This window comes from Zalophus californianus, chromosome 1 (assembly GCF_009762305.2).
Source record: "Zalophus californianus isolate mZalCal1 chromosome 1, mZalCal1.pri.v2, whole genome shotgun sequence".
Lineage (NCBI taxonomy): Eukaryota > Metazoa > Chordata > Mammalia > Carnivora > Otariidae > Zalophus > Zalophus californianus.
The window spans coordinates 59,927,011-59,952,135 of record NC_045595.1 but is presented as its reverse complement, the minus strand read 5'-3'; the positions used below and the strand labels follow the sequence as shown (position 1 = coordinate 59,952,135).

At 43.8% G+C, this 25,125-nt stretch overlaps 1 pseudogene; it reads right to left on the bottom strand.

Moving 5' to 3' along the window:
* Positions 1–8,209: 8,209 nt before the first annotated feature.
* LOC113918418 lies at positions 8,210–9,053 on the bottom strand (annotated as a pseudogene).
* Between the last annotated feature and the right edge of the window lie 16,072 nt (positions 9,054–25,125).

Sequence of the window (25,125 nt, the reverse complement as noted above, 5' to 3'; positions counted from 1 at the left end):
CATTTTGAATGGTGCTTGTGGAAGCACAGGGAACGTGCCGGGCCCTGTACTCTTCTCCGAGAAACAAGTCCATGTGCAATGGATCTTTCAGCTAGCATACGGGGTCATGAAGTCAGAAGAGTTTCCGAATGTCCGCGTGGAGGCATCAGGAGAGTGTCATATTCCTTAACTCTGAGAAACAGCGTGACGTAGGGAAAGCGTCTTTCAAGAGAACACCTTTCCCGAGGATGGAAGCAGTGGCAAAGGAGCTGGGTGTGGAAGCCTAACGCAAGGGCTCTCTACGGAACTCTGAAAACAAGGTTGTGTAGAATGCACCTTTCCCCTCGCATCTTTTTTCATGATTAGGGAAGGGACACCTAAGGCACGTGTGGAAGCCTAGGGAAATGAGCACTGTGTGTTCTATGCAACTCATGAATCACTAAACTCTACCTCTGAAACTGATACTACACTATATGTTAAATTGAAGTGAAACAAACAAGTACAAAACCCAGCAGAAGAGAATACCCCAAGAAGGGCCTGAATCTGCACCATGGCAGGAAGTTTGGAACCAAGAGGACTTACCACGAGGGAGATGACAGTGCATGCTAGATCATTGTAGGTCCCTTGCTGGAACCTGCAGTGGTGCCCAGGACAAAGGTCAGGGGCTATGAATTCTGCCAACTAGGCCAAGTTACGTTGACCATGAAGAAGAGGCTCTAAAACAAGCACAGCATTTACTTGAGGACTTAGGAACGGAAAGCTGGGGACACAGACTCAACCCAAATTCAAAGTTTGCTCTGGATTGCAGGCTTTAGTAGAGGTCAGAAGCCCAGGTTTATAAGTTGTTTTGAAAGAATTAAGGAGGGAAGGATGAGAAAGCTGGAAAGAATGGGGTGGGTGGGGCAGCATGCTCCCATCCAACCCCCCTTGAACCAGGGGCAGCCCCCAACCGCCATCCCCCACGACTTCACCAGGACTGCCCTGTGTTCCCTCCTGGAGCTTCCCCTGAGTGGCTTCATGGAATCTTATGGTGCCTGGCTCCCTAGCTGTGGAAGGTGGAGGGAAAGATGGGGGCAGAGGGGCGGCATGCCAAGCTCCCTCAGGCCTCAGAGCCCCTATCATGCTCCACTGGGACTGTAACTTGCACCCTCCAAGGCCTCATAAATGTTGCCTGCCTGGTTGAATTCTATAGTGTCTGGTCGCTGAGCAGGTACCGGAGGGTACCAAATGGGGGCTGGCTGGAAGGAGGATGAGGAGGGTTGGGTGTGCAGTCTCACTATTACAGGGGCTCTCATGATCCTTCTCCCTAAAAAGCCAGCACCCCCTGGAGCTCCGCCTCACTCTGTGCAAGCATGCCCTTTCTGTGCCTCACTGAGTGGTGCTTTGGCACCTTCTGGAGTCTGGCCACCTAGCAATGGGAGATGGCATGAGAAAGAAGGAGACCAGTGGCACTTGGGAAGAAGGGGCGCATGGGGTGGCATGCCCAAACTCCCGCTCTATGCCAGCAGCCCTGTGGCAGCTTCACTGGGACCACACCTTCCTGAGTCTCGCCACAGCGGCTCGGTGGAATTCTCTAGTGTCCACTGAGGAAGTACTGGAGGGCGCAAGGTGGGGGACACTGGATGGAAGAGCGGGCCAGGGCAGGCGGGCTCAGTGGTATCTGGGTTCTCATCCTATTCCCTAAGGAACTAACCACCACTTGCGGCTCCGCCTTCCAACGCCTGGGGGCGCCAGTTCTGCGCTTCACTTGAGTGACCCTGTAGAACCTTGGAGCGCCTTGCCACCAAGGTAGGTTCGGGGAGGGGGGGTCTCTGCGGGGTGGGTGGGCTCAGCACAGGCCGAATCCCCAAGCTCCTCTGGTACAAGTGCCCCCCTCCCTGCTTCACCAGGACCTTCCCAAGGCCCTTCCCACGTCTTACTTGATCGCCCCAGTGGAAACATTTTGTGCCCTGGCCACAGAATGCATGCAGAAAGGCACGTGGGCGGGCAGAGGCAGAAAGAAAAGAAAGCAGGGGAAAGACTGCGGGCTGTCTCAGTGTGGTTAGGGTCCTCAGTCTCCCCCAGTGCCAAGGCACCCTCATGGCTCAGCCCTGTGACGCCCTGGGTTCGGTGGGAGGGAGGCAGGGTGGGTGCGGTGGTGCCAGGAAAGAGGAGGAGCAGGAGGAAGAGGGCAAGCTGGCGGACTCAGGGCGCGCGCATGAGGTGCCCACACTCCCCTCGCAGGGTGTGAACGACCCCGCACGCTGCTGTCCTGTCTCCACTGAGTGGCCCTGCAGCACATTCTGCTGCCCTGCACTGAGCAGGTGCCTGAGGGCGCGGGTGAGGAGCGGTTACAGGGGGCTCCTGCGCGCGCGCGCCCTCCTCAACTTGAGGGGTCCCCGGGGCCACTCAGGGGAGGGCCATACAAGGGAGCACAGGTTTTTGCGGGGCGGATTCACGAAGGCAGCCAGCACAAGGAGGAGCATGAGGACCCTGGGGGCCCTGAGCCTGCCCCTCAGCCTCCTTCCTACCTCCGCCTCCTTTCCTCCCGAAGCCCCTGCCCCGTGCACACTCTCCATCCCTCAGGTCCTCACTAGCTCGCGCCCCAACTGGTACAGGCGCCGCCTCGCAGCACAGCCGTGCAGCACCCTGCACGCCTGAGCCGCACCTCCCCTGACTACCCCCCAGCGCCTTCTGATGCCAGGGCATCCAGCAGGTTGAGGAGTGCACGTGGGGGCGTCGCGCGCCTGGCTCTCCGCCCCAGGCCACCCTCCCTCCCACAACTACTCCGTGTGGGGCACCAGAATGGGCCACAAAGCCACTCAAGGGAGATGCAGGACAGGCCCGCCCCCGTGTTCCCAGAAAGCCGCTAGAGGGCATTCGCAGCCGCACCCCGAGGAGGATGAGCCTTTGAGTCTGCACACCCTACTCTGCCTCAGCCTCTGCCTCAGCCTCTGCCTCCACCTCCGCCACCCTACCCGCAGCAGCAACTCCCAGCCTGCCACAGTCCTCCCACCAGACGCAGCCTGCCCTGTGCCCACCTGCCTCTGCTCCTTGGCTGGCACCACATAGTGCCATGGAGCCACTTGGGTGAGAAGCAGGAAAGGCCAGCAGGGGCAGTGCCTGGGAAGGCGGGAGGGCGGGAGCCTCGCACTGGGGGTGAATGAGGACCTGACTGCCTCTCACCGGCCACCTAGTTCCAGCCACAGCCTGGTGAATGCCACCTGAGAAGGGGAGTGTATTGGGCAAGGTGATAGGCATGGGAACTGTACAGAACTTGGTGTAAAGAAGATCCACACACCTTTCTGACAAAGGCCAAAGTCTCTGTATGTGTTTTTGATTATTTGTGGAAGGTACATTTTCGCCTGGTGAATTTTCATAGACTCATGCCTGTGAACTAAGACTGCACACAGTACTGAAGTTTTCACGATTCTTTGTGACTTTGCCTGTTGGTTGCCCTCATCCCCACTGATGTCTGCTACCTCCTGGAAACTTTAGAATGGATCCAGGGTCCACAAATCGCCTTTAAGATTTTTTTTTAATGTTCTCTGGTTTGATATCACTTCATTTCATTTCATTTTCTTCTCTTAATTCTAGTATATTCTCTTAATTCCAGTATAATTTCATTTTAGTCTCTTAATTCCAGTATAATTCGATGCATTTCTCCTTGCTCCTCAGGATCAGTGTACTCTTAATTGCCTTCACACACTTTCCCCACCCCTCCACCCAACTCTCCTTGGGTAACCACCAGTTTGTTCTCTATGACAGTGTTTCTTGTGAAACACTGCCTTCTTTGACCTATTCACCACATGTCATCTTCTGGAATCCACTCCTGCCACAAGGAGGACTCAGTCCAATGTTTATGCAATGGAATCTGAGTTTTGAGTTTTCTCTCTGGGATTCTGGAAAATTCAATTCTTCATGATGGCACAGGATCTATGTCTTAATATTGTCCTTCTCACAAACTGATGCTTTCAAAAGACACCATTACCTGGGCTGCCTTACTTTTCATGTCATCTTTGTGGGTGGGACAATAATAAATGTGAGTCTGATCTCATATTCAGAGCTTCAATCCCTCCAGTCAAAACCTCTCATAGTAACAGCTGTTTTTGGGTTTCCCTGGGTTACCCTTTGCCTGAGTTATAATGATTTTGTCCTGAAATTGTGAATTTTTAAAAAATTTAGATGTTTTGTTTTCTTTGAAATTGAAACAAAGAAATCCTCATGATTATTTCCATAGATCTTGTATTTAGAATGTTCACTAATAGAATTAATCTGGGTGTTCATTTCCTTAGTTCAGAGACCTCAATGTGAGGGGACAACATTCCATACTCCCTTCTGGGGTTCACTTTCTGTTATCATGGTGTACACTTAATCACAGACAATGCAAGTCACCCTTTAAGGTGTGCAGTTTCATGGTTTTGTTTTTGTTTTTAGTATATTCACAGAATTGTACAATGTGTTCCAGATGTTTTACATTATCCCTGCACAAGAAATCCCCTACTCATCCGCAGAGAATCCCCATTTCCCCTAACCTCTAAGGCCCAGGAAAACAGGAATGTACGTTGTCTTTCAGTGGATTTGCTTATTTTGACCCTTTGGTATAAATGGAATAATGCAAGGTGTGATCGTTTGTCCCTGGCTTCTTCACTTAGCATAATGTTTTCAAGGTCCATCGATGTTGCAGCATGAATGGGTTCTTTGTGTCTTTCTTTGGCTGAACAATATTCCGTTGTTATAAATACTGCACAGTTTTTTTGTTCCTCGGTGGAAGAACATTTGGGTTGGTTTCCCTTTTGGATGATTAAAAACAATGCTGCTAGGGACCTTCATGGATAAGATTTTTGTGGGGCCATATGCTTTCAGTTTTTATAGGTATATACTTAGGAGGGGAGTTGTTGGGTCACATGGTATCTGTGTTATACTATTTGAATTCTTGCAAGACTCTTTCCCAAATGACTTTACTCTTTTCCATTCCTGCCAACAGTGCGTGAGGGTTGTAATTTCTCCACATCCTCGCCAACATTTATCTGTCTTTTGGATAATAAATATTCTGTGGGTATGAAATGTTAGGTCACCCTGATTTGGCTTTGGATTTCCTTCATGACGGACTATTTTTGACTTCTGTTCATGTGCTTCATGGCTCTTTGGATGACTTCCTTGGAGACATGTCGGTTGAGGTCATTGGCCTAATTTTTAATGAGTTGTCTTTTCCTAAGTTGTAATACTTCTTTTGATGTTCTAGATATGTTTCTTATTTGTTATATGAGTTTCAATATTTTCCTCCATTTTATGACTTCTCTTTTCATTTTCCGAAACTGTCCCTTGAATCACCAAATGTTTACATTTTAGTTATGGCCCATTAGACCAGTGTGTTTTCATTCTCATTGGTTTCCATGAATTGTTTAAGGTCTACTTTGATTTCCTGGTTGATCCGAACATTCTTAAGCTGAGTGGTCTTTAGCTCCAAAGATTTTGAATTTCTTCCAAATTTTTTCTTGTGTTTGAGTTCCAGTTTTAAAGCATAGTGGTCTGATCACATGCAGGAAATAATCTCAATCTTTTGCTATTGGTTGAGACCTGATTTGTGTCCCAGTATGTGGTATATTCTGGAGAAAGTTCTGTGTGCACTTGAGAAGAATGAGTATTCTGTTATTTTAGGGTGGAATGTTCTGTATATATCTATGAGGTCCATCTGGTTCAGTGTGTTATTCAAAGGTCTTGTTTCTTTGTTGATTTTCTGCTTAGATGATCTGTCTACTGCTGAGAGTGGAGTATTGAGGTCTCCTATAATTAATGCATTGTTATCTACATGACTGTATATTTTGGTTAAAAGTTGGCTTATGTAGTTGGCTGCTCCCAATTGTTAGATCTTCTTGTTGGATAGACCCCTTAAGAATGATATAGTGTCCTTCTGTGCCTCTAACTACCGTCTTTAGCTCAAAATCTAATTTTTCTGATATAAGAATTCCTACCCCAGCTTTCTTTGGAGGTCCGTTAGCATGGAAGATGGATCTCCATCCCTTCACTTTGAGTCTTGATGTATCTTTAGGTAAATGAAGCTCTTGTAGACAGCTTATGGATGGGTCCTGTCTTTTTATCCAGTCTGCAACCCTGTGCCATTTTATGGGAGCATTTAGGCCGTTCACGTTGAGAGTGATTATTGAAAGATATGAATTTATTGTCATCATGCCTGTGAAGTCCTTGTTTCTATAGGTTGTCTCTGTAAATTTCTGTTCTATATCACTCTTGGGTTCTTCCTCCTTTTATAGAACCCCTCCCCCTAATATTTCTTGCAGGACCCACTTAGTGGTCACATATTCTTTCAGTTTCTTCTGTTCCTGGAAACTCTGCATCTCTCCATCCATTCTAAATGACAGCCTTGCGGTTTATCATTCTAAATGACAGCCTTGGCTGCATGTTCTTCTCGTTTAGTACCCTGAATATGTCTTGCCAGGACTTTCTGTCTTGCCAGGTCTTTGTGGACAGGTCTGACATTATTTTGATGTTCTTCCCTCTGTACATAAGGAATCTCTTCCCCCTAACTGCCCTTAAGAGGGTTTCCTTGGTTCTATGATTTGCGAGTTTTACTATTACATGCTGGGACGTTGGTCTGTTTTCCTTGATCTTGGGAGGGGTCCTCTCTGCCTGTAGGCCATGAATGTTTGTTTCATTCCCCAGATTAGGGAATTTCTCAGCTATTCTCTCAAATATAACTTCTAGTCCTCTCTCTCTCTCTCCACCCCTCAGGGATCCCGATAATTCTGACTTTGGAGTGTTCCATGACATCACTTATTTTTTTAATTCTGTTTTCATGGATTTTGAGCTGATTCTTCCAAGCCTCCTCTTTCTCCTTCTTTTCGATCAATTGGTCTTCTAGATCACTCTTTGTTCTTCTGCCTCATTTACCCTAGCCGTTAGAGTATCTAGATTAGATTGGATCTCATTGATAGCATTTTTAAGTTCTGCCAGTTCTGCTCTCATTTCTTCCTTAGAGACCCCATGTTGCCATTAATCGATTTCTCCATTTCTCTAGCATCTTCATAACTGTTACCCTGAAGTCCCATTTATGACATCTTGGTTATATCTGTATCCATTTGTAAATCTGTGACAGAAGTCACAGTGTCTGAGTTTTTCCTATTTGGGGGGTTTCTCCTTTTAGTCATTCTGTTGAGGGGTGGTTGAGGGAATGTACAGAGTCCAAATTATTGACCAAAACCCAAGCAAGGTGCACCTGTTTTATAGGGACCTTAGGGTTTTCAGCCTCTTGTTCTTCCAGCCTATCTTCTGGGGGAGGGGCCTGCCCCACCATTACTCAGACAACCCTGTTTGGGCAGAGTTGCCTTGCCCCCTGTGGCGGGGGTTGGGCTCAGTGAAAACTGTTTTATTTGGGCTTTTTTTCCCTGGTGGCTTTCCCTGGTGGCTTTTTGCATCTCTTCTGAGAGAGCAGAAATGACCATTTCCAACCCTATGCTTGTCTGTTTTTCAGTGAGCTCTCCAGCCCACTGTCTCAGTTTCTGTCTGTGCTGCTAAAACCACAGAGTCCTGGGTTGTGCGCCTCCCAGCCCTCACTTCCAGGTCCAGGCATGTCTCTGCCCTTTGTGCTTCTAAAACCGTCAGCTGCCCCCAGTTTGCACACGCAGCCCCACAACTCCAGTTTCAGCCCAGGGGCTGCCCTAAAGTCCTTTCCCCACAGCTACCAGTCTGTGAGTCTGTGCCTGGTTCCCAGCATGGGAGGCTTTAACCATCCAGTGGTGCAGGATCCAAGAGGCTTCCTCTGCCTTCTGTTTATCTTCCAATATCTGCCTGCAGAATCATGGCTCCCTGCTTCCTATCTTGAAATTAACTGCCAGTGATATTCTGTTTGTAGAGATCCAGATATATCTTCTTACATCTCAGACTGATTTCGCTGGTGTTCAGAGTGGTCTGGTAGATATCCATCTCAATTCAGGGGACTGGTTGGAATAGAGTCCCCTACTCTTCCACCATTTTTGCCCCTCCCACTCCAGCTTTATTTAATTCTTTTTTTTCGATTAATAACTTCTTTATTCTGGAAAAGCAAATGAAAGTCACATTCATATAAACACTGACATTACAAAGTACAGGGAAAAGGGGAAGGGAGAAGAAACACAAACCTCTACAAATCCTGCTAATACTGTCTCACCAAACAAGCCCATAATGCTCTGTCCCATATTCAATCACTTATATAATAAACCACAAATAAAATCTTCTCTGGAAGATACATCGTTCCTCTTTGAGATGGCAGGGAAAAGGGACTGGAAGTTGGAGTAGGAGGCTTTATTCTTTTGGCAGATCCTCTCAGTCATTGTAGATATTGCTGCACTGTTAATAAAAAATATATGCTTCTCTGTAAAGCATTAAAAAAAAAAATCCAAGGATGAGATGGCTGAGGTCTCAGCTCAAGTATCTCCAAATACATTGTTGTCCATTCCCTGACCTTCCCATGTGTTATTTCTTGGTTGTTTTCCGGATCAGTGCCATTCTCTGTTTGTGGGCCTCTGTGGTGCACACCTTTTCGTAGGGTCGGATTTCTTCAGAGCCAAATCCTGGGATCCACATGTTTCACTGGCGTTCTAGATGCAGCTGGACATCTTTCACCTCCAGGGTGCTGGACTTGTGATGCTGACCAAACTGACAGGCCGCTGTCACCACACTCTCAATAAAATCATCAGCAATCTGCAGCAGCATCTCCTCCACATCTTCATCCAATTGCTCATTAGGATCCACTTCTCTTATTAAGTCTTGTAATTTTTTCTTGGTCAGTACCTGATTGTTTTCAGGGCTGAGACACCCTCCTGTCCCAGGAGTACCCGGTATCTTTACCACTGTAGTGCTATTGGCCATGGAGCCTTGTGGAGGGGTGCTGGCTGGTTCCGGTTTTATGGATGAGAAATTGGAGAGGTTGATTAGGGCTGAGGGGCCAAAGTGGTTCATAATCTGCCGAGCTTTGGACTTCAGTTCATAGAGCTTATCGAGATCCTGTTTCTTTTTGGAGCTGTGAGGACCAAGGCCAATCAAAGGCAGCAGCGTCTATCTCCCCATGATATGCGGAGACTGCCCCAGTGAAGCGTTCGTCTCAGCAGCCGGTCCAACTGCTTGGCCCTCCCCGAGTACTTTCCCAGTTTTATTTAATTCTTAAATGGGTTTCTGTTACCTTCACCAGTGAAATCACACTAACACATCTTGAAAGTAAGCCCTTGGCCTTTGCCATCTCAAAAATCTGTATGTGGCTGAAATGTGGCTCTTGTCCTTCCTTGCTAAAAATTGCCTACTCACAATGGGCTGCTGTCAAGAACTAAACACTGCAAAATGCAAATGTAAATTTGCCAAGGAGATTCAAAGGAGTTTAAATCCTGACCAGGTTTCAATTATGGTATATTGATCCAAAAGGTAAGCATTCTTACAACCAACTTCTTGAGGACTTAAGAACCATTTTGGGCTCCATTTTGATGGAGTCTCCCAGATCAGCAAACATTACTGGAGTCAAAAGTGAGGTCTCCAACCCAAAGTGTAGACTGCTGGTCAAAGGTGGGGCACCAACACAGCACGGTCACCTGGGGAAGAGATGACTCTATCTGATCTTCCCTACTGCCCTGGCACAGGCAGGCCCCAACAGGCTGCAGCTGTGCTCCCACCCTGTGGCTCCTGAGTGATGGTGCCCAGAGTAACTGGATGGGTCACCAGAGATTCATGAGAGCCCAAAAAAGGGAGCCAGGGGTGGGGAAGGGAGACAGAAGGACTCCCAGCCCCAGGGCGCCTGGGCAAATGCTGAGGCACTCCGGGCTGGCAGGCCTAGTGCTGGCCAGGTCCCCCATGCGCTGCTGGTGCAATCAACCCTCTCCAGGCTTTCCTGGGACAACCCTTGGGCTTCACCTCAGTGAGAGGCCCTGTGTCACCTTCTGGAGTCTGGCCACCTAGCTTTGGGGAGGTCACGTGGGAGGGGTGGGATGGGCAGCAGGGAAGTGGGTAAGGCAGGGAAGGTCCCAGTGCCCCCCTCCCCACTTCACTGGGACTGCCCTTCATGCCTTTCCCATGCCTTTACCTGACTGGCCTGTGGAAACTTTTGGTGTCTGGCCACTGAACAGGTGAGGGGGGCAGGTGGGCAGGAAGTGGCAGAAAGGAGGAGATGGGGGGAAGGGGTTTGCAGGCTGGTTCAGCACTGCAGGGGTCCTTACAATCCTTTTGGTGCAAGCACCTCCCCACCACTCTGCCCTGCAATACAGCAGGCATTCCTGTCCTGTGCATTCTCTGTGTGGCCCCATGGAACATTTTGGTGCCAGGCAACAGAACAGGAGGGTAAGTACGTTGGGCAGGGCAGCATCTGGTGGGAAAGCATGCGTCAGGTGGGCAGGGCTTTTGCCAGAAAGGAGGCCGAGGACAGGGTAAGTGAACTCAACGCATTTGAGGTGCTCTCACTCCCTGGGTGTGAGCGCCCCCTTGTGGCTTCCCCAGGATGGCCAGGGTGTGCCTGTCCTGGGTCTCCCCTGAGTGGCCCCATGCGGCTGCCCCACTAGGAGCAGGTGTTGGAGGGACAACCAATGTGGGACACCATGAAGTCACCCCCACAAGGACACTTGTGATGAGCACTGGGTGTTTTATGTAAGTGATGAATTCACTGAATTCTACTCCAGAAACCACTATTGCACTGTAACTAACTAAAAATGATAAAAAAAAGAGTTCTCATTAATGCCTATCACCCATCTAGCCCATCACCTACCCACCTCCCTCCATCAACCCTCAGTTTTTTCTCTAGCATTAAAAGTCTCATATGGTTTGTTTCCCTCTCTTCCTTTTTAAACCCTTCCCACATGTTCATCTGTTTTCCTTTTTAAATTCCACATATGATGGTTTCACTCATGCGGAACATAAGAAATAACACAGAGGATCATAGGGGAAGGGAGGGAAAATTGAATGGGAAGAAATCAGAGAGGAAGAAAAACCATGACTGACTCTTTTTTTTCCACCTTCTTAATTTCTTTTTTTAAATAATTTTTATTGTTATGTTAATCACCATACATTACATCATTAGTTTTTGATGTAGTGTTCCATGATTCATTGTTTGTTCATAACACCCAGTGCTCCATGCAGAATGTGCCCTCTTTAACACCCATCACCAGGCTAACCCATCCCCCCACCGCCCCTCCCCTCTAGAACCCTCAGTTTGTTTTTCAGAGTGTATCGTCTCTAATGGTTCGTCTCCCCCTCCGACTTACTCCCCTTCATTCTTCCCCTCCTGCTATCTTCTTCTTTTTTTTTTCTTAACATATATTGCATTATTTGTTTCAGAGGTACAGATCTGTGATTCAACAGTCTTGTACAATTCACAGTGCTCACCATAGCACATACGCTCCCCAATGTCTGTCACCCAGCCACCCAATCCCTCCGACCCCCCCACCACTCCAGCAACCCTCAGTTTGTTTCCTGAGATTAAGAATTCCTCATATCAGTGAGGTCATATGATACATGTCTTTCCCTGATTGACTTATTTCACTCAAAATAACACCCTCCAGTTCCATCCACGTCGTTGCAAATGGTAAGATCTCATTCCTTTTGATGGCTGCATAATATTCCATTGTGTATATATACCACCTCTTCTTTATCCATTCATCTGTCGATGGACATCGTGGCTCTTTCCACAGTTTGGCTATTGTGGACATTGCTGCTATAAACATTGGGGTGCATGTACCCCTTCGGATCCCTACATTTGTATCTTTGCGGTAAATACCCAGTAGTGCAATTGCTGGATTGTATGGGAGCCATATTTTCAACTGTTTGAGGAACCTCCATACTGCTTACCAGAGTGGTTGCACCAGCTTGCATTCCCACCAACAGTGTAGGAGGGTTCCCCTTTCTCCACATCCCCTCCAACATCTGTCGTTTCCTGACTTCTTAATTTTAGCCATTCTGACGGGTGTGAGGTGGTATCTCATTGAGGTTTTGATTTGGATTTCCCTGATGACGAGCGATGTTGAGCACTTTTTCATGTGTCTGTTGGCCATTTGGATGTCTTCTTTGGAAAAATGTCTGTTCATGTCTTCTGCCCATTTCTTGATTGGATTATTTGTTCTTTGGGTGTTGAGTTTGATAAGTTCTTTATAGATTTTGGATAGTAGCCCTTTATCTCATATGTCATTGGCAAATATTTTCTCCCATTCTGTCGGTTGTATTTTGGTTTTGTGGACTGTTTCTTTTGCTGTGCAAAAGCTTTTTATCTTGAAGAAATCCCAGTAGTTCATTTTTGCCCTGGCTTCCCTTGCCTTTGGCGATATTTCTAGGAAAAAGTTGCTGTGGCTGAGGTTGAAGAGGTTGCTGCCTGTGTCCTCCTTTAGGATTTTGATGGACTCCTGTTTCACGTTTAGGTCTTTCAACCATTTGGAGTCTGTTTTTGTGTGTAGTGTAAGGAAATGGTCCAGTTTCATTCTTCTGCATGTGGCTGTCCAATTTCCCCAACACCATTTGTTGAAGAGACTGTCTTTTTTCCATTGGACATTCTTTCCTGCTTTGTCAAAGATGAGTTGACCATAGAGTTGAGGGTCCATTTCTGGGCTCTCGATTCTGTTCCATTGATCTATGTGTCTGTTTTTGTGCCAGTACCATACTGTCTTGATGATTACAGCTTTGTAGTAGAGCTGGGAGTCCAGAATTGTGATGCCGCCAGCTTTTCTTTTCTTTTTCAATATTCCTCTGGCTATTCTAGGTCTCTTCGGGTTCCATACAAATTTTAGGATTATTTGTTCCATTTCTTTGAAAAAGGTGGATGGTATTTTGATGGGGATTGCTTTGAATCTGTAGATTGCTCTAGGTAGCACTGACATCTTCACAATATTTGTTCTTCCAATTTATGAGCATGGAATGTTTTTCCATTTCTTTGTGTCTTCAATTTCTTTCATGAGTATTTTATAGTTTTCTGAGTACAGATCCTTTGCCTCTTTGGTTAAATTTATTCCTAGGTATCTTATGGTTTTGGGTGCAATTGTAAATGGGATCAACTCCTTGATTTGTCTCTCTTCTGTCTTGTTGTTGGCATAGGAATGCCACTTATTTCTGTGCATTGATTTTACATCCTGCTACTTTACTGAATTCCTGTATGAGCTCTAGCAGTTTTGGGGTGGAGTCTTTTGGGTTTTCCACATACAGTATCATATAATCTGCAAAGAGTGAGAGTTTGACTTCCTCTTTGCTGATTTGGATGCTTTTGATTTCTTTTGGTTGTCTGATTGCTGTGGCTAGGACTTCTAATACTATGTTCAATAGCAGTGGTGAGAGTGGACAACCCTGCCACGTTCCTGACCTTAGGGGAAAAGCTCTCAGCTTTTCCCCATCGAGAATGATATTCGCTGTAGGTTTTTCATAGGTGGTTTTTATGATATTGAGGTATGTACCCTTTATCCCTATTCTCTGAAGAGTTTTGATTAAGAAAGGATGCTGTACTTTGTTAAATGCTTTTTCTGCATCTATTGAGAGGATCATACGATTCTTATTTTTCTTTTGTTAATGTATTGTATCACGTTGATTGATTTGCAGATGTTGAACCAGCCTTGCAGCCCAGGGATAAATCCCACTTGGTCGTGGTGAATAATCCTTTGAATGTACTGTTGGATCCTATTGGCTAGTATTTTGGTGAGAATTTTTGCATCCATGTTCATCAGGGATATTGGTCTGTAATTCTCCTTTTTGATGGGGTCTTTGGTTTTGGGATCAAGGTAATGGTGGCCTCATAAAATGAGTTTGGAAGTTTTCCTTCCATTTCTATTTTTTGGAACAGTTTCAGGAGAATAGGTATTAATTCTTTAAATGTCTGATAGAATTCCCCTGGGAAGCCATCTGGCCCTGGGCTTTTGTTTCTTGGGAGATTTTTGATGACTGCTTCAATTTCCTTAGTGGCTATAGGTCTGTTCAGGTTTTCTATTTCTTCCTGGTTCAGTTTTGGTAGTTGATACATTTCTAGGAATGCACCCACTTCTTCCAGGTTATCTAATTTGCTGGCATAGAGTTGCTTATAATATGTTCTTATAATTGTTTGTATTTCTTTGGTGTTGGTTGTCATCTCTCCTCTTTCATTTTGTTGATTTGGGTCATTTCTCTTTTGTTTTTGATCAGTCTGGCCAGGGGTTTCTCAATCTTGTTAATTCTTTGAAAGAACCAGCTCCTAGTTTCGTTGATCTGTTCTACTGTTCTTTTGGTTTCTAGTTCATTGATTTCTGCTCTGATCTTTATTATTTCTCTTCTCCTGCTGGGTTTAGGCTTTATTTGCTGTTCTTTCTCCAGCTCCTTTAGGTGTAGGGTTAGGTTGTGTATTTGAGACCTTTCTTGTTTCTTGAGAAGGGCTTGTATTGCTATATACTTTCCTCTCAGGACTGCCTTTGCAGTATCCCAAAGATTTTGAAGTTTTCATTTTCTTTGGTTTCCATGAATTTTTTTAATTCTTCTTTTAATTTCCTGGTTGACCCATTCATTCTTTAGTAGGATGCTCTTTAGCCTCCATGGATTTGAGTTCTTTCTGACTTTCCTCTTGTGATTGAGTTCTAGTTTCAAAGCATTGTGGTCTGAAAATATGCAGAGAATAATCCCAATCTTTTGGTACCAGTTGAAACCCCATTTGTGACCTAGGATGTGATCAATTCTGGAGAATGTTCCATGGGCACTAGAGAAGAATGTGTATTCCATTGCTTTGGGATGGAATGTTCTGAATATGTCTATAAAGTCCATTTGGTCCAGTGTTTCATTTAAAGTCTTTATTTCTTTGTTGACCTTTTGCTTAGATGATCTGTCCATTTCAGTTAGGGGTGTGTTAAAGTCCCCCACTATTATTGTATTGTTGTCAATGTGTTTCTTTGCTTTTGTTCTTAATTTCCTTATATAATTGGCTGCTCCCACGTTAGGGGCATAGATATTTACAATTGTTAGATCTTCTTGTTGGGTAGACCCTTTAAGTAGGGTATAATATCCTTCTTCATCTCTTATTACAGTCTTTGTTTTAAAATCTAATTTGTCTGATATAAGGATTGCCACCCCAGCTTTCTTTTGGTGTCCATTAGCATGGTAAATGGTTTTCCACCCCGTCACTTTCAATGTGGGGGTGTCTTTGGGTCTAAAATGAGTCTCTTGCAGACAGCATATGGATGGTTCTTGTTTTTTAATCCAATCTGATAGCCTGTGTCTTTTGATTGGGGCATTAAGCCCATTTACTTTCAGGGTAGCTATTGAAAGGTATGAATTTAGTGCCGTTGTATTGCCTGTAAGGTGACTGTGACTGTATATTGTCTGTGTTCCTTTCTGATCTATGCTGCTTTTAGGCTATCTTTTTGCTTTGAGGACCTCTTTCAATATTTCTTGTAGGGCTGGTTTCGTGTTTGCACATTCCTTTAGTTTTTGTTTGTCCTTGAAGCTTTTTATCTCTCCTTCTATTTTCAATGATAGCCTAGCTGGATATAGTATTCTTGGCTGCATATTTTTCTCGTTTAGTGCTCTGAAGATATCATGCCAGTTCTTTCTGGCCTGCCAGGTCTCTGTGGATAGGTCTGTTGCCAATCTAATGTTTCTACCATTGTAGGTTACATATCTCTTCTCCCGAGCTGCTTTCAGGATTTTCTCTTTGCCTCTGAGACTCGTAAGTTTTACTATTAGATATCGGGGTGTTGACCTATTTTTATTGATTTTGAGAGGGGTTCTCTGTGCCTCCTGGATTTTGATGCCTGTTTCCTTCCCCACATTAGGGAAGTTCTCTGCTATAATTTGCTCCAATATACCTTCTGCCCCTCTCTCTCTTTCTTCTTCTTCTGGTGTCCCGATTATTCTAATGTTGTTTTGTCTTATCGTATCGCTTCTCTCTCGAATTCTACCCTCGTGATCCTGTAGTTGTTTCTCTCTCTTTTTCTCAGCCTCTTTATTTTCCATCATTTGGTCTTCAATATCCCTGATTCTCTCTTCTGCCTCATTTATCCTAGCAGTTAGTGCCCCCATTTTTGATTGCACCGCATTAATAGCCTTTTTGATTTCGACTTGGTTAGATTTTAGTTCTTTTATTTCTCCAGAAAGGCTTTCTCTAATAACTTCCATGCTTTTTTCAAGCCCACCTAATATTTTTAAAGTCATGATTCTGAACTCTAGGTCTGACATCGTACTAATGTCCGTATTGACTAGGTCCCTGGCAGACGGTACTACCTCTTGTTCTTTTTGCTGAGGTGATTATTTTCATCTTGTCATTTTGTCCAGAGGAGAACAGATGAATGAGAGAACAGAATGCTAACAGGTTAACAACGTCTCCAACAAATATACTCTATACAAATCAGAAAAGACCTGAAACCAGGGGACAAGAAAGGGAAAGAAAGAAGAGAAAAAGAAAAGGAAAAAGAAAAAGATAAACAAAAACAGAACAAAACAAAAAAAAACAGACTATGATCAAATATGATCAGGCTAGTGCATAGATCAGTGCCACACACTAGCTTTTGGGCATATTTTGGTCTGTTAGAAGAAAGTGCCTGCTAAAATTTTAAAGGAAGAAAGACTTATATATGTACAAAATAAGGGTTGGTACAATGAAGGGATGGAAGATGACTGTAAAGATGAAAATTATAAAAGGTCTTATAAAAGTAATTGATAAGATAAGAAGTTGTTTTTAAAAAGAAAGAAGAAGATTTAAAAAGAAAAAGAAAAAGAAAAAAAAGGGAGAGAATGTGATCAGGCAGAAGAATAGAACAAAGCCATACACTAGTGATTTAGGGTATATTTTGATCTGTTAGAAGAAATTGTATCTCAACATTTTAAAGAGAGAACAACTTATATATATATACCAAAAATAAGGGTAACTACTATGAAGGGATAAAAATATGACTCTAAAAATGAAAAATAAAAAATATTTTTTTTAAATAAAAGGGATTGAGGGGCGCCTGGGTGGCTCAGTTGTTAAGCGTCTGCCTTCGGCTCAGGTCATGATCTCGGGGTCCTGAGATCGAGCCCCGCATCGGGCTCCCTGCTCAGCAGGGAGTCTGCTTCTCCCTCTCTCTCTGCTTTCCCCCTGCTTGTGCTCTCTCTGTCTGTCAAAAATAAATAAAATCTTCAAAAAACAAAAAATAAACAAACAAAAACAATAGGATTCCTTTTAAAAAAATAAATAAATAAAGAGATTGATAAGATGTTGTTTGAAAAAGGGAAAAAGAAAAATTAAAAAAAACATTTAAAAAAAAACTTTGAAAAACTAATGAATTATGGTAAAAAAAAAGCCATGAATTCTATGTGCAGTATTCCCCTCGCGCTGGAGTTCTCCCGTTCTCCTTGATCGGTAAACTTGGTCTTGGCTTGCTGTCTGTTCGTGTTGATCTTCTGGGCGAGGGGCCTGTTGCCGTGGTTCCCAAATGTCTTTGCCGGAGGCAAAATTGCCCCACTCTTGTGAGTCCGGGATAAGCAAGCTGCTCCGGTTTGCTCTCAGGAGCTTTTGTTCCCTGCAAGCTCTTGGTACAGCTTTGTAGGACCAGGGCGAAAATGGTGGCCTCCCAATCTCCACCCGGAGGAGCTGAGAACCCGGGGCCCCGCTCGTCAGTGCGCCCCCAGAGAAAAGCAGTCACTCCCGTCTCCCTGGTCTCCAGCCGCACTCCGTGCTCACCCGGCCTGTGATCGAGCATTTCTATGTCTGGCACCCGACCCCGTGTGGAGTCTCCAAACCCAGCAGATCCCTGTGGTGCCCTTCCGCACCACTCCTCCCAGGGGAGGGAGGGGAGTCTCCCCAGATCTGCCGCTTGTTGGGTCCCTGCTGGAGGAGCAGTAGCCCGACTGGGCCGTGGATCATAGTTTATGGCCTTCCCGAGCTGAGAGCCCGCGCCTCGGCTCCGTCTCCGCAGCCGGCTTCCCTGCTCCGATACCTGGGAGCTCTGCCGCACTCAGGCACCGCCGGTCTTTCTGTGACCCCGAGGGTCCTGAGACCACATTGTCCCAGGAGGATTCCACCCCCCACTTAGCCACTGCAGCGATGTCCCTCAGTGGAGCCAACTTCTGAAAGGTCCGATTTTGTGCTCCACAGCTCTATCACTTGCCAGAAGCGGCCTATGGAGGCCCCCTCCCCCGCTGTCTATCCTCCTGAATATCGCCTGGGATTCACTTCTCCGCACGTCCTACCTTCCAGAAAGTGGTCGCTTTTCTGTTCAGAGTGTTGTTACTCTTCTTATCTTCGATCTCCTGTTGAGTTCGTAGGTGTTCAGAATGGTTTGATCCCTATTCAGCTGAATTCCTGAGACCAGACGAAATCCAGGTCTCCTACTCCTCTGTCATCTTGCTCCGCCTCCCACCATGACTGACTCTTGACTCTGGGAAACAAACAAGGTTGCAGAAAGGGAGGTGGGTGGGGGTATGGGGTAACTGAGTGATGGGCATTAAAGAGGGCACGTGATGTGATGAGCACTGGGTGTTATATATGAAATATAGATACATATATATGTATATATGTAACTAATGTATCATTTAACACTGCATGACAAACTAAGGATGTATTCTATGTTGGCTAATTGAATTTAAATTAAAAAAAGTTTGTAGCGGGGCACCTGGGTGGCTCAGATGGTTAGGCGTCTGCCTTCGGCTCAGGTCATGATCCCAGGGTCCTGAGATCGAGTCCTGCATTGGGCTGCCTGCTCCTTGGGAGCCTGCTTCTCCCTCTGCCTCTCTCTCTCTCTCTGTCTTTCATGAATAAGTAAATACAATCTTTAAAAACAAAAAAATAAATAAAAAGTTTGTAGCAATGAAAAATACTCCACATATGAATGAGAACATATGGTATTTGTCTTTCTCTGACTTATTTCACTTAGTGTGATAGACTCTAGCTCCATCCACATCCTTGTAAATAGCACGATTTCATTCTTTTTGATGGCTAAGTAGTTTTCCATTGTATATATATATATATACACCACTTCTTTATCCATTCATCAGTCAATGGACGTTTGGGCTCTCTCCAGAGTCTGGCTATTGTTGATAATGTTGCTATAAACATGCGGGTGTATGTGCCTCTTTGTTTTTTATTTTTTTTTTACTGTTTTAATTTAATTTAATAATTTTAATTTTATTTTATTATGTTATGTTATCTTATGTTAGTCACCATACAGTACATCACTAGTTTTTGATGTTGTGTTCCATGATTCATTTTTTGTGTATAACACCCAGTGCTCCATGCATGTGCCTCTTTGAATCAGTATTTTTGTATCCTTTGGGTAAATACCTAGTACTGCAATTGCTGGATTTTCGGGTATTTCCATTTTAAATTTTTTAAAATTTAAATTCAATTAGCCAACATATAGTACATCATTAGTTTTGAAATAATGTTCAGTGATTCATTAGTTGTGTAAAACACCCAATGTATTTTTGGTTTTTAAGGAACCTCCATATGTTCTCCAGAATGGCTGCACAGTTTATATTCCCACCAACAGTGCAAGAGGTATCCCTTTTCTTCTGCATCCTTGCCAACTCCTGCTTTTTCTTGTGTTAATTTTAGCCATTCTGACAGCTGTGAGGTGGTATTTCATTGTGGTTTTGATTTGTACTTCCTTGATGAGTGACATTGAGCATCTTTTCATGTTTCTATTAGCTATCTGGATGTCTTCTTCAGAGAAGTGTTTATTCACGTCTTCTGCCCATTTCTTTACTGGATTGTTTGTTTTGGGGTATTGAGTTTGATATGTTCTTTATAGAATTTGGATACTAACAGGTATGTCATTTGCAAATATGTCCTCCCATTCCATAGGCAGCCTTTTAGTTTTGTTGACTGTTCCCTGTGCAGAAGCTTCTTATCTTGATGAAGTCCCACTAGTTTGTTTTTGCTTTTATTTCCCTTGCCTCTGGGTCTTCCCTTGCCAACGTGTCTGTTAAGAAATTGCTATGGGTTTGCTGCCTGCCTTCTCCTCTAGGATTTTGATGGTTTCCTGTCTCACATTTAGGTCCTTCATCCATTTTGAATTTATTTTTATGTATGGTGTAAGAAAGTGATCCAGTTTCATTTTTCTGCATGTGTCTGTCCAGTTTAACCAACACCATTTGTTGAAGACACTGCCTTTTTTCCATTGGATATTCTTTCCTGCTTTGTCAAAGATTAGTTGGCCATAGAATTGAGGGTCCATTTCTTGGTTCTCTATTCTGTCCCATTGATCTATATGTCTGTTTTTTGCCAGTACCATGCTGCCTTGATCCTTAGAGGTTTGTTTCTTTTTAAAATATTTAAATTCAATTAGCAAACTTTTAGTACATCATTAGTTTCAGAAGTAGAGTTCAATGATTCATCATTTGCGTGTAATATAGCTTGAAATCTGGAATCATGATGTCTTCAGTTTTGTTTTTCTTTTTTAGGATTGCTTTGGTTATTGGAGGTCTTTTGTGGTTTCATACAAATTTCGGATTGTTTGTTCCAACTCTGTGAAAAATGCTGGTGGTATTTTGATAGAGATTGCATTAAATGTGTAGATTTTTCTTTGGGTAGCACAGATATTTTAACAATGTTTGTTCTTCCAGCCCATGAGCATGGGAATGTTTTTCCATTTCTTTGTGTCCTCTTCATTTCCTTTCATAGCTGTTTTGTAGTTTTCAGAGTACAGATATTTTACCTCTTTAGTTAGGTTTATTCTTAGGTGTCTTATTGTTTTTGGTACAATTGTAAATGGGATCAATTCTTTGATTTGTTTTTCTGCTGCTTCATTATTGGTGTATAGAAATGCAACAGATTTCTGCACGATGATTTTATATCCTGCAACTTTGCTGAACTCATGTATTCGTTCTAGCAATTTTTTTGGTGGAATCTTTCAGGTTTTCTACATAAAGAATCATGAAACTTTGACTTCTTCCTTCCAGATTTTATTTCTTTTTGTTGTCTGATTGCTGAGGCTAAGACTTCTAGTACTATGTTAAATACTAATGGTGAGAGTGGACATTCTTGTCTTGTTCCTGACTGTAGGGGAAAGGCTTTCAATTTTTCCCCTAGCTGTGGGTCTTTTGTATATGGCTTTTCTGATGCTGAGGTATGTTCCACCTACCCTACTATCTTGAGGGTTTTTATCAAGAATGGATGCTATATTTTGTCAAATGTCTTTTCTGCATCTATTGAGAGGATCCTACGGTTCTTATCCTTTCTTTTATTAATGTGGTGTATCATATTTATTGATTTGCAAATATTGAACTATGCTTGCAGCTCTGGAATAAATGCCACTTGATCATGATGAATAATTCTTTTAATGTACTGTCCCATTCAATTTGCTATTACCTTATTGAGAATTCTTGCATACATGTTCATCAGGGAAATTGGTCTGTAATTCTCCTTTTTAGTGGAGATTTTGTCTGGCTTCAGAATCAAGGTAATGCTGCCTTTGTAGAATGAGTTTGGAAGTTTTCCTTCTATTTCTATATATTGGAACAGTTTTTGAAGAATAGGTATTTAACTCCTTTAAATGAGACAGTTCATATTTATTTATTTATTTTTCTTTTAAAAATTATGTTATGTTAGTCACCACACAGTACTTCATTAGTTTTTGATGTAGTGTTCCATGATTCATTGTTTGCATATAACACCCAATGCTCATTGCAATACATGCCCTCCTTAATACCCATCACTGGGCTAACTCATCCCCCCACACCCTCCCCTCTGAAACCCTCTCTCTGTTTCCTGGAGTCCATAGTTTCTGAGGCTTCTCATATCTTGAGACCACAATGCTTTACCTAGAATTCTGCCTTTTTATTTCCAGAGCCCCTTTCAGAGAGGGATGTTTCTCCCTAGAGCCGATTTCTAAGGGTTCCATTTACCTTCTGGTGTTATATCACTTTCCAGGAGCCAGCTTATGGAGGCTCCCTCCCCCTTCTGTTTATCTTCCAAACTCACGACTCTGCACTTCCTACCTTGCAAAAAGCTGTGACTTTCTGCTTGTAGAGGTCCAGATATACATTCTTACATCTCAGGCTGATTTTATGGGTGTTCAGACTGGTTTGGTTGATATCCAGCTAAGTTCAGGGGACCAGTTGAAATAGAGTCCTCTACTCCTCCACCATCTTGCTTCCCCCTATTTTCTTTTTTTAAAAACATTTTATTTATTTGAGAGAGAGAGAGAGTACATGAGTGGGGAGGAGGGCCAGAGGGAGAGGGAGAAGCAAGACTCTCCACTGAGCAGGGAGTCCACCATGGGGCTTGATCCCTGGACCCTGAGATCATGACCTAAGAAGAAGTTATAAACAACTGACTGAGCTACCCAGATGCCCCCAAACTATTTTCTTTTTTAAAATTTTTAAAAAGATTTTATTTATTCATGAGAGACAGCAAGAGAGAGAGAGAGAAGCAGAGGGAGAAGCAGGCTCCCAAGGAGCAGGGAGCCCGATGCAGGACTCGATCCCAGGACCCTGGGATCATGACCTGAGCCGAAGGCAGACGCCCAACCATCTGAGCCACCCAGGCACCCAACTATTTTCTTTTTATATTAGAGTTCTATTTCTGGTAAATTTGTTTCAACAGGCTTTTCCTGGTGCAATATGCCTTTGGTTTCAGAGGAGGGATTTTGTTGGCAGCAACTTTGTTGGTTCCTATGGGACAGGAGCAACAGAGATTCCAAACATCAGGAATGTAAGATGCAGACTAAAAAAGAAAATCAAGAAAATTTTTCTAATGAAACTGATATGGGCATACCGGGTCCAAGGACCCAGAGACATCCCAGAGGACCAGCCAAGAGGGTCCTTGGCTTCATGCAGGAAGAAAATCAAATGAGCTGAGAGGAAGTAAGAACAGAGTTTATTGAAGACCTAGAGCACATACAGACAGAATGTCTGGGAGACTCAGAAAGGAAGAGGAGCGTAAGTCTCTCTTTGCTTAGGGTCTGGAGTTTTTAATGAGGACAGCGGTTTTGTGTACATGTTCTCTTGGGTATCCAGGAACTAGTCAAACAAGGATGAGGACTCAGGTGTCCTCCATAATTCATTTATACCCTGGAGCCAGGGATCTTGGTGTCAAAGTGTTTGGTCTTGAGAAACATTCATGGTGACCTCACCTGGCCACTCCTTAGATGTTACCTATTGTGCTGGAAGACTCCAAAGAAATCGTTAACTCCTTGACATTTATAAGGTGGACATTCATTAAGGCATGTGTAAGGTGGGGGTACAAGTTCTAGCAAGAAGTAGGAAAATCAGCAAAAGAGCGTTTTCTTTCATTGGGTCCCTTTAGTTTCCCTGTCTCAAAACCTTTGGCAAGGAGGCCATTGAATGAAACTTAATGGCCTGATCAAAATGAACCCTCATAGAAGTGGACAGATCTCTGGTCTGGCAGACAGGCTGGACTTTCTAGATTTGGATCTGGCCCAATCCCATACCACCCACGTCTCTCCTTTGAGAATCAAACTTTCTGAAATGCCTAGTATTTCCATTAAAGTCTTGCTCACTCCCCATCCGTTTACCAATATGCCCCTTATCCCCCTAAGACTTCCACAACAGTTTGCACCAGGACCATCTTGTCTCTAAATCCAAAAAGCATTTTTAAGTCCTTGAATTCCTTGGATCTGAATAAAATTAGACACTAATGACCAATTTCTCTTTTTTTGTGTTTTTTTTTTCGTTTTATTTATTCATTTATTTACTGGTCTCATTGTCAATGTTTTGATAGCATAATTCCCTGCATGCTCAAGGGGGAGATGACAGAGTACAATGGCCAGATCACCAGAGCCAGTCTCTGGTGCACATCCCACACTTGCTGAGGAGCAAAAGAACCTTCCCAGGACCACTCAGATACCAAGACAACGAAGTAGTGGTATTTTGGTATGTACAAATATTCCCAGTATGTTAGCCATTTCCTACCTGGTTTCTTTCTCTTTTTTTTTTGCTTTTAAAAAAATTTTTTTATTATGTTATGTTAATCACCATACATGACAACATTAGTTTTTGGTGTAGTGTTCCGTGATTCATTGTTTGCATATAACACTCAGTGCTCCATGCAGTATGGCCCTCTTTAATACCCATCACCAGGCTAACCCCTCCCCTCAACCCCTCCCCTCTAGAACCCTCAGTTTGTTTCTCAGAGTCCATAGTCTCTCATGGTTTGTCTCCCCCTCCGATTTCCCCCCCTTCATTTTACCCTTCCTACTATCTTCTTCTCCTTCTCCTCCTTCTCCTTCTTCCTCTTCTTTTTAACACATAATGTATTATTTGTTTCAGAGGTACAGGTCTGTGATTCATCAGTATTACACAGTTCATAGTGCTCACCATAGCGCATACCCTTCCCAATGTCTATCACTCAGCCACCCCATCCCTCCCACCCCCCTACCACTCCAGCAACCCTCAGTTTGTTTCCTGAGATTAAGAATTCCTCATATCAATAAGGTCATATGATACATGTCTTTCTCTGATTGACTTATTTCGATCAGCATAATACCCTCCAGGTCCATCCACATCACTGCAAATGGCAAGATTTCATTCCTATTGATAGCTCCATAATATTCCATTGTGTATATATACCAACTCTTCTTTATCCATTCATCTGTCGATGGACATCTTGGCTCTTTCCGCAGTTTGGCTATTGTGGACATTGTTGATACATTTCTGGGAATGCATCCATTTCTTCAAGATTATCTAATTTGCTGGCATAGAGTTGCTTATAATATGTTTTTAGAATTGTTTGTATTTCTTTGGTGTTGGTTGTCATCTCTCCTCTTTCATTCATGATTCTTTTTTAAATTTTTTAATTGATATGTTAATCACCATATATTACATCATTAGTTTTTGGTGCAGTGTTCCATGATTCATTGTTTGTTCATAACACCCAGTGCTCCATGCAGAACGTGCCCTCCTCAATACCCATCACCAGGCTAACCCATCCCCCTACCCCCCTCCCCTCTAGAACCCTCATTTTGTTTTTCAGAGTCCATCATCTCTCATGGTTCGTCTCCCCCTCTGACATACTCCCCTTTTCTTCCTCTCCTGTTAGCTTCTTCTTTTTCTTTTTTCTTAAAACATGGTGCGTTATTTGTTTCAGAAGTACAGAACTGTGATTCAACAGTCTTGCACAATTCACAGCGCTCACCGTAGCACATACCCTCCCCAATGTCTATCACCCAGCCACCCCATCCCTCCCACCCCCAACCACTGCAGTAACACTCCGTTTCTTTCCTGAGATTAAGAATTCCTCATATCAGTGAGGTCATGTGAAAAATG